Genomic DNA, 10,109 nt, shown 5'->3' with positions numbered 1-10,109 from the left:
GCCAAGTTCTCTCAACCTGTTCTCATAAAGCATGCTCTCCAATCCAGGTAACATCCCTATAAGTCTCCTCTGCACTCTCTCTATAGTATCCATATACTTCCTGTAGTGAGGTGATCAGAATTGAACACAGTACTCCAATTGGGGTCTAACTAATTTCCTATCAAAATGAACCACTTCACATTTATTTGGGTTGAACTCTGTCTGCCACTTCTCAGCCCAGTTCTACATCCTATTGGATGTAGCCTCACTGTAACCTCTGACAACCCTCCAGACTATCCACAACACCCCCAACTGTCGTGACATCAGCAAACTTACTAACCCATATACACTACATTCTCTTCTCTACCTTCCTCAATGTGTTTTGTTACATCCTCAAAGAATTCAATCAGACTTGTAAGCCATGCTGACTATCCCTAATCAGATTATGTCTCTCCAAATGCTCATAAATCCTGCCTCTCAGGATCTTTTCCAACAACTTGCCCACTCCTGAGGTCTAAAATTTCCTGGGATATCTCTACTCCCTGTCTTGAACAAGGGAACAAGATTTGCAACCCTCCAATCCTCTGGTACTTCTCCCATCCCTCTTGATGATGTAAAAACCATTGCCAGAGGCTCAGCAGTCTCCTCCCTCACTTCCCAGACTCGCCTCGGTATACCTCATCTGGGCCCGATGACTTTTCTAATTTAATTACTTTTCCAAAGTTCAAGCACATTCTCTTTCTTAATGTCTATATGTGTTTCAGTCCACTGTAAGTCATCCCCACAATTACCAAGGTCCTTTTCCCTGGTGAATACTGAAAGAAGGCATCCATCTAGTACATCCACTACCTCCTCCGACTCCATGCACACATTTCCACTATCGCACCTGATTGACCCTATTCTCACATGGCTTGAGTCTATGGTAAAGAAGGCAAATGCAATGTTGGCATTTACTTCAAGGGAATAGAAAATAAAAGTAAGGAGATAATGCTGAGGCTTTACAAGACACTAGTCAGGCTGAATTTGGAGTTTCGGCAACAGTTTTGGGCCCCTTATCTTAGAAAGGATGTGTTATTGGAGAGAGTCCAAAGGAGGTTCATGAGGATGACTCTGGGAGTGAAGGGGTTAACACATAAGGAGCATTTGGCAGTTTTTGGCCTGTACTCACAGGAATTGAGAAGAATGTATTGCGATCTCATTGAAACCTATGGAATGTTGAAAGGACTAGATGGGGTGGATGTGGAGAGGATGTTTCCTATAGTGGGGGTATCCAGAACTAGAGGGCACAGCCTCAAAATTGAGGGTGACCTATTAGAATAAAGAGGAATTTTTTTAGTCAAAGAGGTGAATCTGTGGAATCCTCTGCCACAGTCTGTGGTAGAAGCCAATTCAGTGGGTATATTTAAGGTGGAAGTTGATCGTTTCCTGATTGGTCAGGGCATCAAAGGAAATGGCAAGAAGGCAGGTGTATGGGGATGAGTGGGATACTGAATCAGCCAAGGTGGACTGGCAGGGTAGACTCGATGGGCTGAATGGTCAAATTCTGCTCCTTCTGATCTTATGATCACATAAATGTTATTAACGGGTAGAATAGCATCAAAGGGTGGTGTGTTCTACTACTGTTCCATATTTTTTCCTGTTTGCGTGCACTGTAAGTTTATATACGTGCATTATATAAACATATATCTAATCATAATAATGTGAAAACACGTATGGAATCAATGCACACGGTATATACCCAGTGTAGTGTCTGGTTCTGGCGAGCTGCGATCAGGTTTGCGTGGTTGATAAATGATTTACTGTCCTGTTCGCTGGCTGGTGTACACGTGGTAAGAGGGACGGGGGCGGATCCAGCCCCAGAACATAGCGGACCGCGGCTCGCTGGCCACACTCGTGCAGAAATTGCCGGCTCCCGCTCTCGTGCTGTTTCCAAACACTTCCCGGCTCCGAGACAGAGGCATCTGGGGCAACAGCAGCGGCAACACAGGAGACAGACAGAGAGAGCGGCTGGACAGACAGAGCGGGTAAGCAGTGAGACTAACAACAGACACAAAGATCTGGCAAGCTTATTATAGCGGACGATTCGTCCTCTCCCGATGGAGAGGCGTGTGTTTGCAAACGCCCGCTGTAGTTAAACATCTTCAGAGGGTGCGGATAGTGAGGGTCTGCTTTCCTCCCGACTTTCCGAACGTGAGGCAACCCGGTCAGTTTGGGATCACTCGGACTGACAGTTTCACTGTGAGATTTTTACCCACCGTCATCGGAAAGAGTTGGTAACCATGTCGAAATGGTGAGGGATTTACTCACCCCATGGCCACGGACACGAATTCGGTGTGTGAACGTCTCGGTGGATGAGTAGCTGAAACTATATCAAAATTGGGTGGTCCGTTAGCCTGGGAGCAGAAATCCTAATCTCCAACTTCGCTGTGATATGTATGTGTTTATATACATGTGTGTTCATTACTGGTGAGTGCATGGATGTCTCTGTGTTTATATGCACATAGACTACATACAGTACCGGGTCAGGGTTTTCAGCCCATAATGTTGTGTAGGTCGTTAAGCTATTAATTAAAAGCATGTAAGTGTGTGTGTGTGTGTGTGAACACTTTGATATCACTTGATGTCATATGATGTGACTGTGTATGTGCGTGTGTACTTCCCAAATGTTAGTCTTTGCTTCCATGTGAGTGTGAATCCACTAGTGAGCATGTGTGTGCACATGTGTGAATGCTTGTACCTATGCGTATGTCTTTGTGTGTGCATGTCTCTCTCTCCCTCCCCACTGTCCATGCACTGCTTTATATGCCCACACATGACAAGTGCTTTCGGTGAAGTTCAGGGGCAGTTGTAGGATTTGCTGCCCCCATGTGCAGCTGCATTCCTGGTTCACAGCTTTGGCACCAGTGGCAGGTCTGCTGAAACGCCTGAGCCTCACAAGCTGTATTTTTAGTGCCACGGCCATATTAAGATTTTTTTGCTGTGTGTACCAGTGCCTAACATGAACTGTAAACGTGAGAGGTTCCCAGAGCCTGTGTAATCTGGGCCCGTCTGGAGCTGATGAAATCTTCTTCAAGTGATTGCTTCTGCGCTTTTTTAGTGTAACACTGAATTGACATTACGTCAGGTTGTCAGTGTGAGATGTGTTGTTCTCAAGGGGGTTGTGTGATATTTCTAAATAAGCAAAATATGTAATATACTGTAGATATCTACTTTACTAGGGGCCTCTTTTGCCTAATAAAGTGGCCAGTGAGTTAACGTTTGTGGTATTTTGTTGCAGTAGGCCATCCACTTAAGGTTCAATGTGTTCTGTGTCCAGAGATGCTCTTTTGTATATCACTGTTGTTATCTGTGGTTATTTGAGTTACTGTCACCTTCCTGTCAGTTTGAACCGTTCTGGCCACTCTTCTCTGACCTCTCTCATTAACAAGCATCTTTGCCCACATTTTTTGCACGTTCTCTGTGAACTAGAGACTTGTGTGTGAACATCCCAGGAGATCAGCAGTTTCTGAGAAATGCAAACCAACCTGTCCCGCACCAACAATCATTCCATAATCAAAGTCACTTGCATCACATTTCTTCCCTATTCTAATGTTTGGTTAGAACAACAGCTGAACCTCTTGACCATGTTTGTATGCTTCCGTGCAATGAGTTCCTGCCACATGATTGGCTGATTGTATATTTGCATTTACAACCAGATGTACCTAATAAAGTGGCCACTGAGTGTATGTGCAGTTATAAGGAGCCATTAAAATTGTGCTTGGAATTTTTAACTATGAGTTAAAAATTTCAAGAGGTGTGCCACAGACCTACGGCACAAGTAGACATTCTAATTGAGTGCTCCGTTCTCAGTGCTGGATCCTTCCTAATAACATAAAGTAACCATATGCAGCTGATCAATATATTTGCCAGCATGTTTAGCAGCCTTCAGGCCTCTCTCTGCTCCCTTTCCCCCCTTCTACTCAGCACTGAGCAGACAGGGGGCAATATGACCTGTTCCTGCTCCTTTCTTCTCCATATTCCATTTCCCTTGAATCTCATAGTCTGTCACTTAGTCCGAGTGCCACATAGAACACTACTGCACAGCACAGAGCTTTCAGCCCACTATGGTAAAATCAGTCTCACCCTTCGCTGCTATCCACCCTCCATTTTCTTTCATCTATGTGCCTATATAAAAGTTTCTTTAATCCCCTAATTTATGTGCCTCTACTACCACCCCGGCAGGGTATCTATGCACCTAACACTCTCAGTTCAAAAAATATGCCCCTGTACTTTTCCTCCAATCGTCTGAAAATGGTAGATGTATTGGTAAGTGAGACACTTGATACATCAGAGTTCAGAGTTCAATCCCAGTGGACATCCTCCCCAGGGAATGTGTGGGTTTCCTCCCCCAGTCCGAAGATGTACTGGGTAGATTAATTAGTCATTGTGAATTGTCCTGTGATTAGGTTAGAGTTAAAGTGGAGTTGTCTGGGGTTGCTGGCAGGTGAGGCTCAGAGGGCCGGAAGGGCTTATTCTGCACCGTATCTCTAAATAAAATAACAATTAAGTCCCCTGGTATTAGCCATTTCTGTCCCATTATCCTCTTCTCTTCCCTCCACATAATTTCCCAAAACATCTCATCATAATTACCTTCCCAGCGTGCCTTCTCTGCTCCTTTGACAAATTCTTTCGTTATCTTTGTGATTTAATTTTCTCTTGATTAGCAGGATTATCAATGACAACCACTATCCAATACCCATCTGCTGGTTTCACACTTCCCTGTGTCTTTTTGCTGTTTAAGGATCCTAGTTGACTGTATAGTCTGGACCATTCCTGTCCGTCCCATGTTACTGAGCCATATTCTCTTTTTTTAAGAAAATTGGAATTAGATCTTGTGAAAGTTCCTTTCACTAACAGAAGGTTACATCCCCATTAAATAACTCACGCATCTTTTTGTTATTAATGTAGATTGGTAAAAGATCAGCTCGAGCAAGTAATAGATGATTACACTTAGTGGCCACTTTATTGGGTACCTCCTGTGTCATTGGGTCGTTGAGTGTATGTCTGTGGTCTTTCGCTGCTGTAGCCATCTGCTTCAAGGTTCAGTGTGTTGCAAAGATGCTGTTCTGCACACCACTGTTATAATGCGTGGTTATTTGAGTTACTGTTGCCTTCCAGTCAACTTGAACCAGTCTATCCATTCTCTTCTGAGCTCTCTCATGAGCAAAGTGTTTTTGCCCACAGAACTGCCACTCACTGATTTTGTTTTTTGTTCTTGGTTAGGTATTTGCATTAATAAATAAATTAATTAGTACATGTGTAACTAATAAATTGGCCACTGAGTGTATGCTGGCCCTCATTTAGCTTTAAAACTCATTTCATTTTCAAATCTCTTCAAGGATTTAGCTCTTTGTACCCATGCAATTCACAGACTCATTGCCCCTGAGGCATCTTTATGTTTCCATTTCTGGACTCTTGTGTGTGCTTGATTTTAACCTCTCTACCAATAGAGGTCATGCCTTCATTTGCCAAGGCTCTAAGCTCCCTTCTTCCCTTTTTGTCTCCTCTCTCCCACTGTCCTTCCTTCCCCATTTGAAACCACTAAAAATTTGTTAGCCAAACCCAATGCCTGATTTCATGGGGTGCTTTGGGATGTTTTGCTGTGTGCGTGGTATATAAATACAAGCTGTTGTCTGAAAAAAGGACATTACAGGGAACTTAGTAATGGTTTTCACAGTTATGAAGTGTTTAGGTAGAGAAGACAGATAGTAATTGTTTTTATTGGCAAGGAGATCAGTAACCGGAGATCAGAAATTGAACATAGTTGGTAGAAAAGCCAAAGTGGGGTTGAGAATAATATTGTTTTACACAACAAGTTGTTGTATTGTGGAATTTACCATCTGAAAACAAGTACAAAATGCCTTGCGATGGATCTGCCATTCATAGGAAAGGAAAGCAGGGTGAGGATGATGGGGAGTGTGTTCATTGGGTAAGTTTTTTTAAATTGTCAAACAAGTACATTTTTCATTTCACCTATGTATACATGTTCTTGCACATGTGACAATAAATTTGACTCAACGGTCTCCTTCAGTGCTTGGTGTCTCTGGTTTCAGTCTGGGCTGAGATTTCAGTCTGGGCTGAGGTGCCCCCTCTTTTCTCTGTAGCTCACTGCCTGCTAGTGGAATCTTGACTTTTGAAGAGTGGAAGGAGAGAAATTCACAACTGGCTGATAAACCCACACATGGTCATGTGTACACATCGTGCTTTGCTTTGAAACCTCAGTTCATTTTCACTTCAGCTAGAGACAAGGGAGACTGTAGATGCTGGAAATCTGGAGCAATGCACCAAGGCACACAGAGACCTGAAAGATTGATTGCCTATTTCCCTCCATAGATTCCAACAGACACTTTGTGTTGCTACAGCTCCTTGCTGTGTTTCTCCTTTCACTTCAGTCTGTGGATAATTTTCCACCTGATAGATTCAGTAGCTGTGTCATTAGTTATGAAGGTCAGGTATTCTCACCTCACATCATAGTCTTTCCCCTCTTAGCCTTTTGCCACTTTGTGCCATTCTGAGCGTAGTCATTGTCTTTTGGTTGCGTCCAAGTATCTACCTCGTATGACTTTGGTCTCTCTCTGCTTGTCCGCTTTGGCATTTGCCACCACTGGGGGTTGGTGGTGTTGAATGTTCACAGTGTGTTTATTGGCTTGTTGTAACCTTAGTTAAAGTGTAACGCAACCTACAGGGAGGTTGTGTGTTCATTTTCCTGTGGCCTCTTTGAATAGATAAGGGGGATCAAGCCAAGTCATGTTTTTGCCATGTGCTCAATTAGCATGAGGTACAGGGACTATGAAAACAAATGGAAATCTCCTGACATAAATTTCACCCCCCACCCAAATGCCTAGTTTTACCCTTTTCACTTCCATTAGTCTAACACAGTTTCAACAATATTGTCCACCCTTGAGCCTTTGCTCTTCTAATCTTGTTCATTCACGCTACATTCATTTCCACCCCAGAAGAGCAGGCAAGTTCCCCTTGTAATTAAGACCAGTCTTTCAATTTAAGTTCAAGTTTTCTGCCATGCACCAGTATTCATGTTTACTGACAAATGAAATTTTCCTCCTGACCAAAGTGCACAACACAGTGCATATAACTCACACACATAACAGATAAAGTAATATTAGCACAAGTACGTTATTAAATAATAAGGTGCATCTACGAAAAGTAAACAATATCATGCTACTGGTGCTTCATGTGTGATGAGGCCTGGGTGATGGCAGGGAGTTCAGTTGTCTCATGGAGCTTTCTCCCATCCTAAAAATTCCCGTCCAAGTGCTACGGAACCTCCTTCCTAGTGGTAAAAGATTATTGGGCAGGTAAACAACATTACTGAAAATGCTCTGGTCAAAGTTAAGTCATCATTTGTGCATAATATGGCTATTGCAATTTACCTATTATAATAATGGTACATCAAGTATATCATTGATGTGAAACACTTTGTGAAATCCTGATATAATTAGTATTGTCAAGCAAACTTAATTGTTTTCCCTTAAGTTGTCTCCAGTAAGAAAAAGTTAAGCTTTCAAATCTGAGGCTCCTTCTCTAAACCCTTTTATCTGTTTCTGTTCTTCCCGATTTTCTTCATGGAGCTTCACACCACGTACTCTAATTTCACTCCACTTCATGCTTTAATCATCATGAGGCATCTTGATACACCAAACTACAAATGTATGGCCATAAAACATAGGAGCAGAATGAGGCTATTTGGCCCAATGAACCATCATGGCTGATTTATTACCCCTCTCAAACCCATTCTCCTGCTTTCTCTTTTGACTAAGGGCATTGATTAAATTTTCATGGGCTCTGGATATTCATTTCAGTAAATCCATAACTATGAATTGCAACCTAAGATGTAGATTAAAGAATTCAAAGTCTGAAGCACTTTGAGAAGCACTTCGAAATCCACTGATACTTTCTTCTTAGGCTTTGCTATTTGAACGAGTTAAACTTATGTATGGAGGCTTTTGATCTACGCAATGACAGGAGGCCATGTGGCGATGCTATCACACTTCTGAAAAATCATTTTGATGCAGGAGTTCACGTTATACATTTCAGTGATGAATGCTTCTTATTTAAGTTTTAATTACAGTATGGGAATTGCAAGACTTCTGACTGTAAGTCCCAACAAAGGATTACGAGGACTTCTGAGAGATCATTGAGATCTCCCTTCCACTTGTTAGAGACTTTTATCAGGAACAGGGCCCTTAGCATTGTCAATGATTCCTCCCATCCATCCAATAATCTCTTTGATCCCTTACCATCAGACAGGACAAACTGTAGCATTAGGACAAGAACTGTTAGAAAACAGCTTCTTCCCCCAGGCTGTAAGTTAACTTAACTCCCCACCACCACCCAGATTTCATTATGTATGAAGTGCCAGCAGTATTATACTGGTTACTTTTTAACTTGTATCAAGCATGCACCTTATTATTTGTTAATTTGCTTGTGATAATATTACCTTATCTGTTATTTGGGTGAGTTATATGTACTGTGTTGTGCACATTGGTCCAGAGGAACGGTGTTTTGTTTGGTGGTATAAATGGGTATGGTTGCATGACAATAAACTTGAAATTAATTAAAGCACCAAAGTTAAAAGGTAGTGATCATAATACACTTCCCTCTCTGACAAGCATGGAATATATAGAAATATTGCACTTACCTTCTGCTTACTCATAAACAGTACATTACAACGTAACGTCAATCAATAATGGTTCAGTTTCTTTAATTGGTTCTTAAATTTATTAGACAAAATACAAAGGAAAGGAAAGGACTGCTGAGATTGGATAGGTTATATAACATATATACAGAAAAGTACTGGACAAGACCAGCAATATTATGAAGTGTCCCACCCTCTCTGCTCATGGATTGTTTACCCCACTCCAATGAGGAAGGAGGGTTTGTAGCATCAATGCCACGATCACTAGACTCAAAAACTTTCCCCAATATCTCCACCCACTAGCCCACCCCACCACAACTCCAATCACCCTATACATCCTGTGCTTAATGTCACTGTATGGATATATAATCAACCTATGTATATAAGCTATCTTATGTATTTATTGTGTTTTTTATTATTATGGTTTTTACCTTGTTCAGCTTTTTGTGTTGCATTGGATCCGGAGTAACAATTAATTTGTTCTCCTGTACACTTGTGTACAGGAAATGATGTTAAACTATCTTGTTGATTTGTGTAGAGAGTAATGTGGTCCGGGTGTATCTGTGTTGCAGAGTGGGTTGTTGTGATTGTGGCACCAAAGTTTGTCATTTTTTATGTACAGTGCTTATAAAAAGTATTCATCTCATCTCCCCTTGGAAATTTTCATGTTTTATTGTTTTACAACAGCGCATTGCAATGAATGTAAGTTGGCCTTTTTTTGACACTGATCAACAGTAAAAGACTGTTGTGTCAAAGTGAAAACAAATTTACAAAGTGATCTAAATTAATTACAGATGTAAACCACAAAATAATTGATTGCTTAAGTATTCACCCACTTCAAGTCAGTATTTAGTAGAGTGACCTTTGGTAGCAATTACAGCCTTGGGTCTGTGGATAGGTTTGATAGGTTTGCACGTCTGGACACTTCAATATCCCCCCCCCCCCCAGTTTTTCTGTACAAAACTGCTCAAGCTCTGTCAGATTGCATGGGGATCATGAGTGAACAGCCCTTTTCAAGACCAGCCACAAATTCTCAATTGGATTGAGGTCTAGACTATGACTCCAGGACATTAACTGTATTGTTTTTAAGCCATTCCTGTGCAGCTTTGGCTTTATCCTTGGGGTCATTGTCTTGCTGGAAAACAAATCTTCTTTCAAGTCACAGTTCTCTTGAAGACAGCATCAGGTTTTCCTCCAGAATTTCTCTGTATTTTGCTGCATTCATTTTACCCTCTACCCTCACAAGCCTTCCAGGACCTGCCGCAGTGAAGCGTCCCCACAGCATGATGCAGCCATCACCATGCTTCACAGTAGGGATGTGTGTTTTTGATGATGTGCAGTGTTTGGCTTACGCCAAATATAGTGTTTAGTCTGATGGCCAAAAAGCTTTATTTTGGTTTCATCAGTCATAGAACTTTCTTCCAGCTGCCTTCAT

The 10,109-nt window shown here is 41.8% G+C and overlaps 1 protein-coding gene across 1 annotated transcript in view; it reads left to right on the top strand.

Annotated features, from left to right (window-relative positions):
- The first annotated feature begins 1,830 nt into the window (after window positions 1–1,830).
- Window positions 1,831–10,109, top strand: part of slc38a3b (solute carrier family 38 member 3b) — a 281,143-nt gene continuing 272,864 nt past the window's right edge. Inside the window, exon 1 of the mRNA XM_059944827.1 lies at window positions 1,831–2,003. The gene's annotated coding sequence lies outside the window, so the exon portion shown is untranslated. The remainder of the gene's footprint in view (window positions 2,004–10,109) is intronic.

This window comes from Hypanus sabinus, chromosome 19, assembly GCF_030144855.1.
Source record: "Hypanus sabinus isolate sHypSab1 chromosome 19, sHypSab1.hap1, whole genome shotgun sequence".
NCBI lineage: Eukaryota > Metazoa > Chordata > Chondrichthyes > Myliobatiformes > Dasyatidae > Hypanus > Hypanus sabinus.
This window is presented reverse-complemented; position numbering and strand designations above follow the sequence as displayed.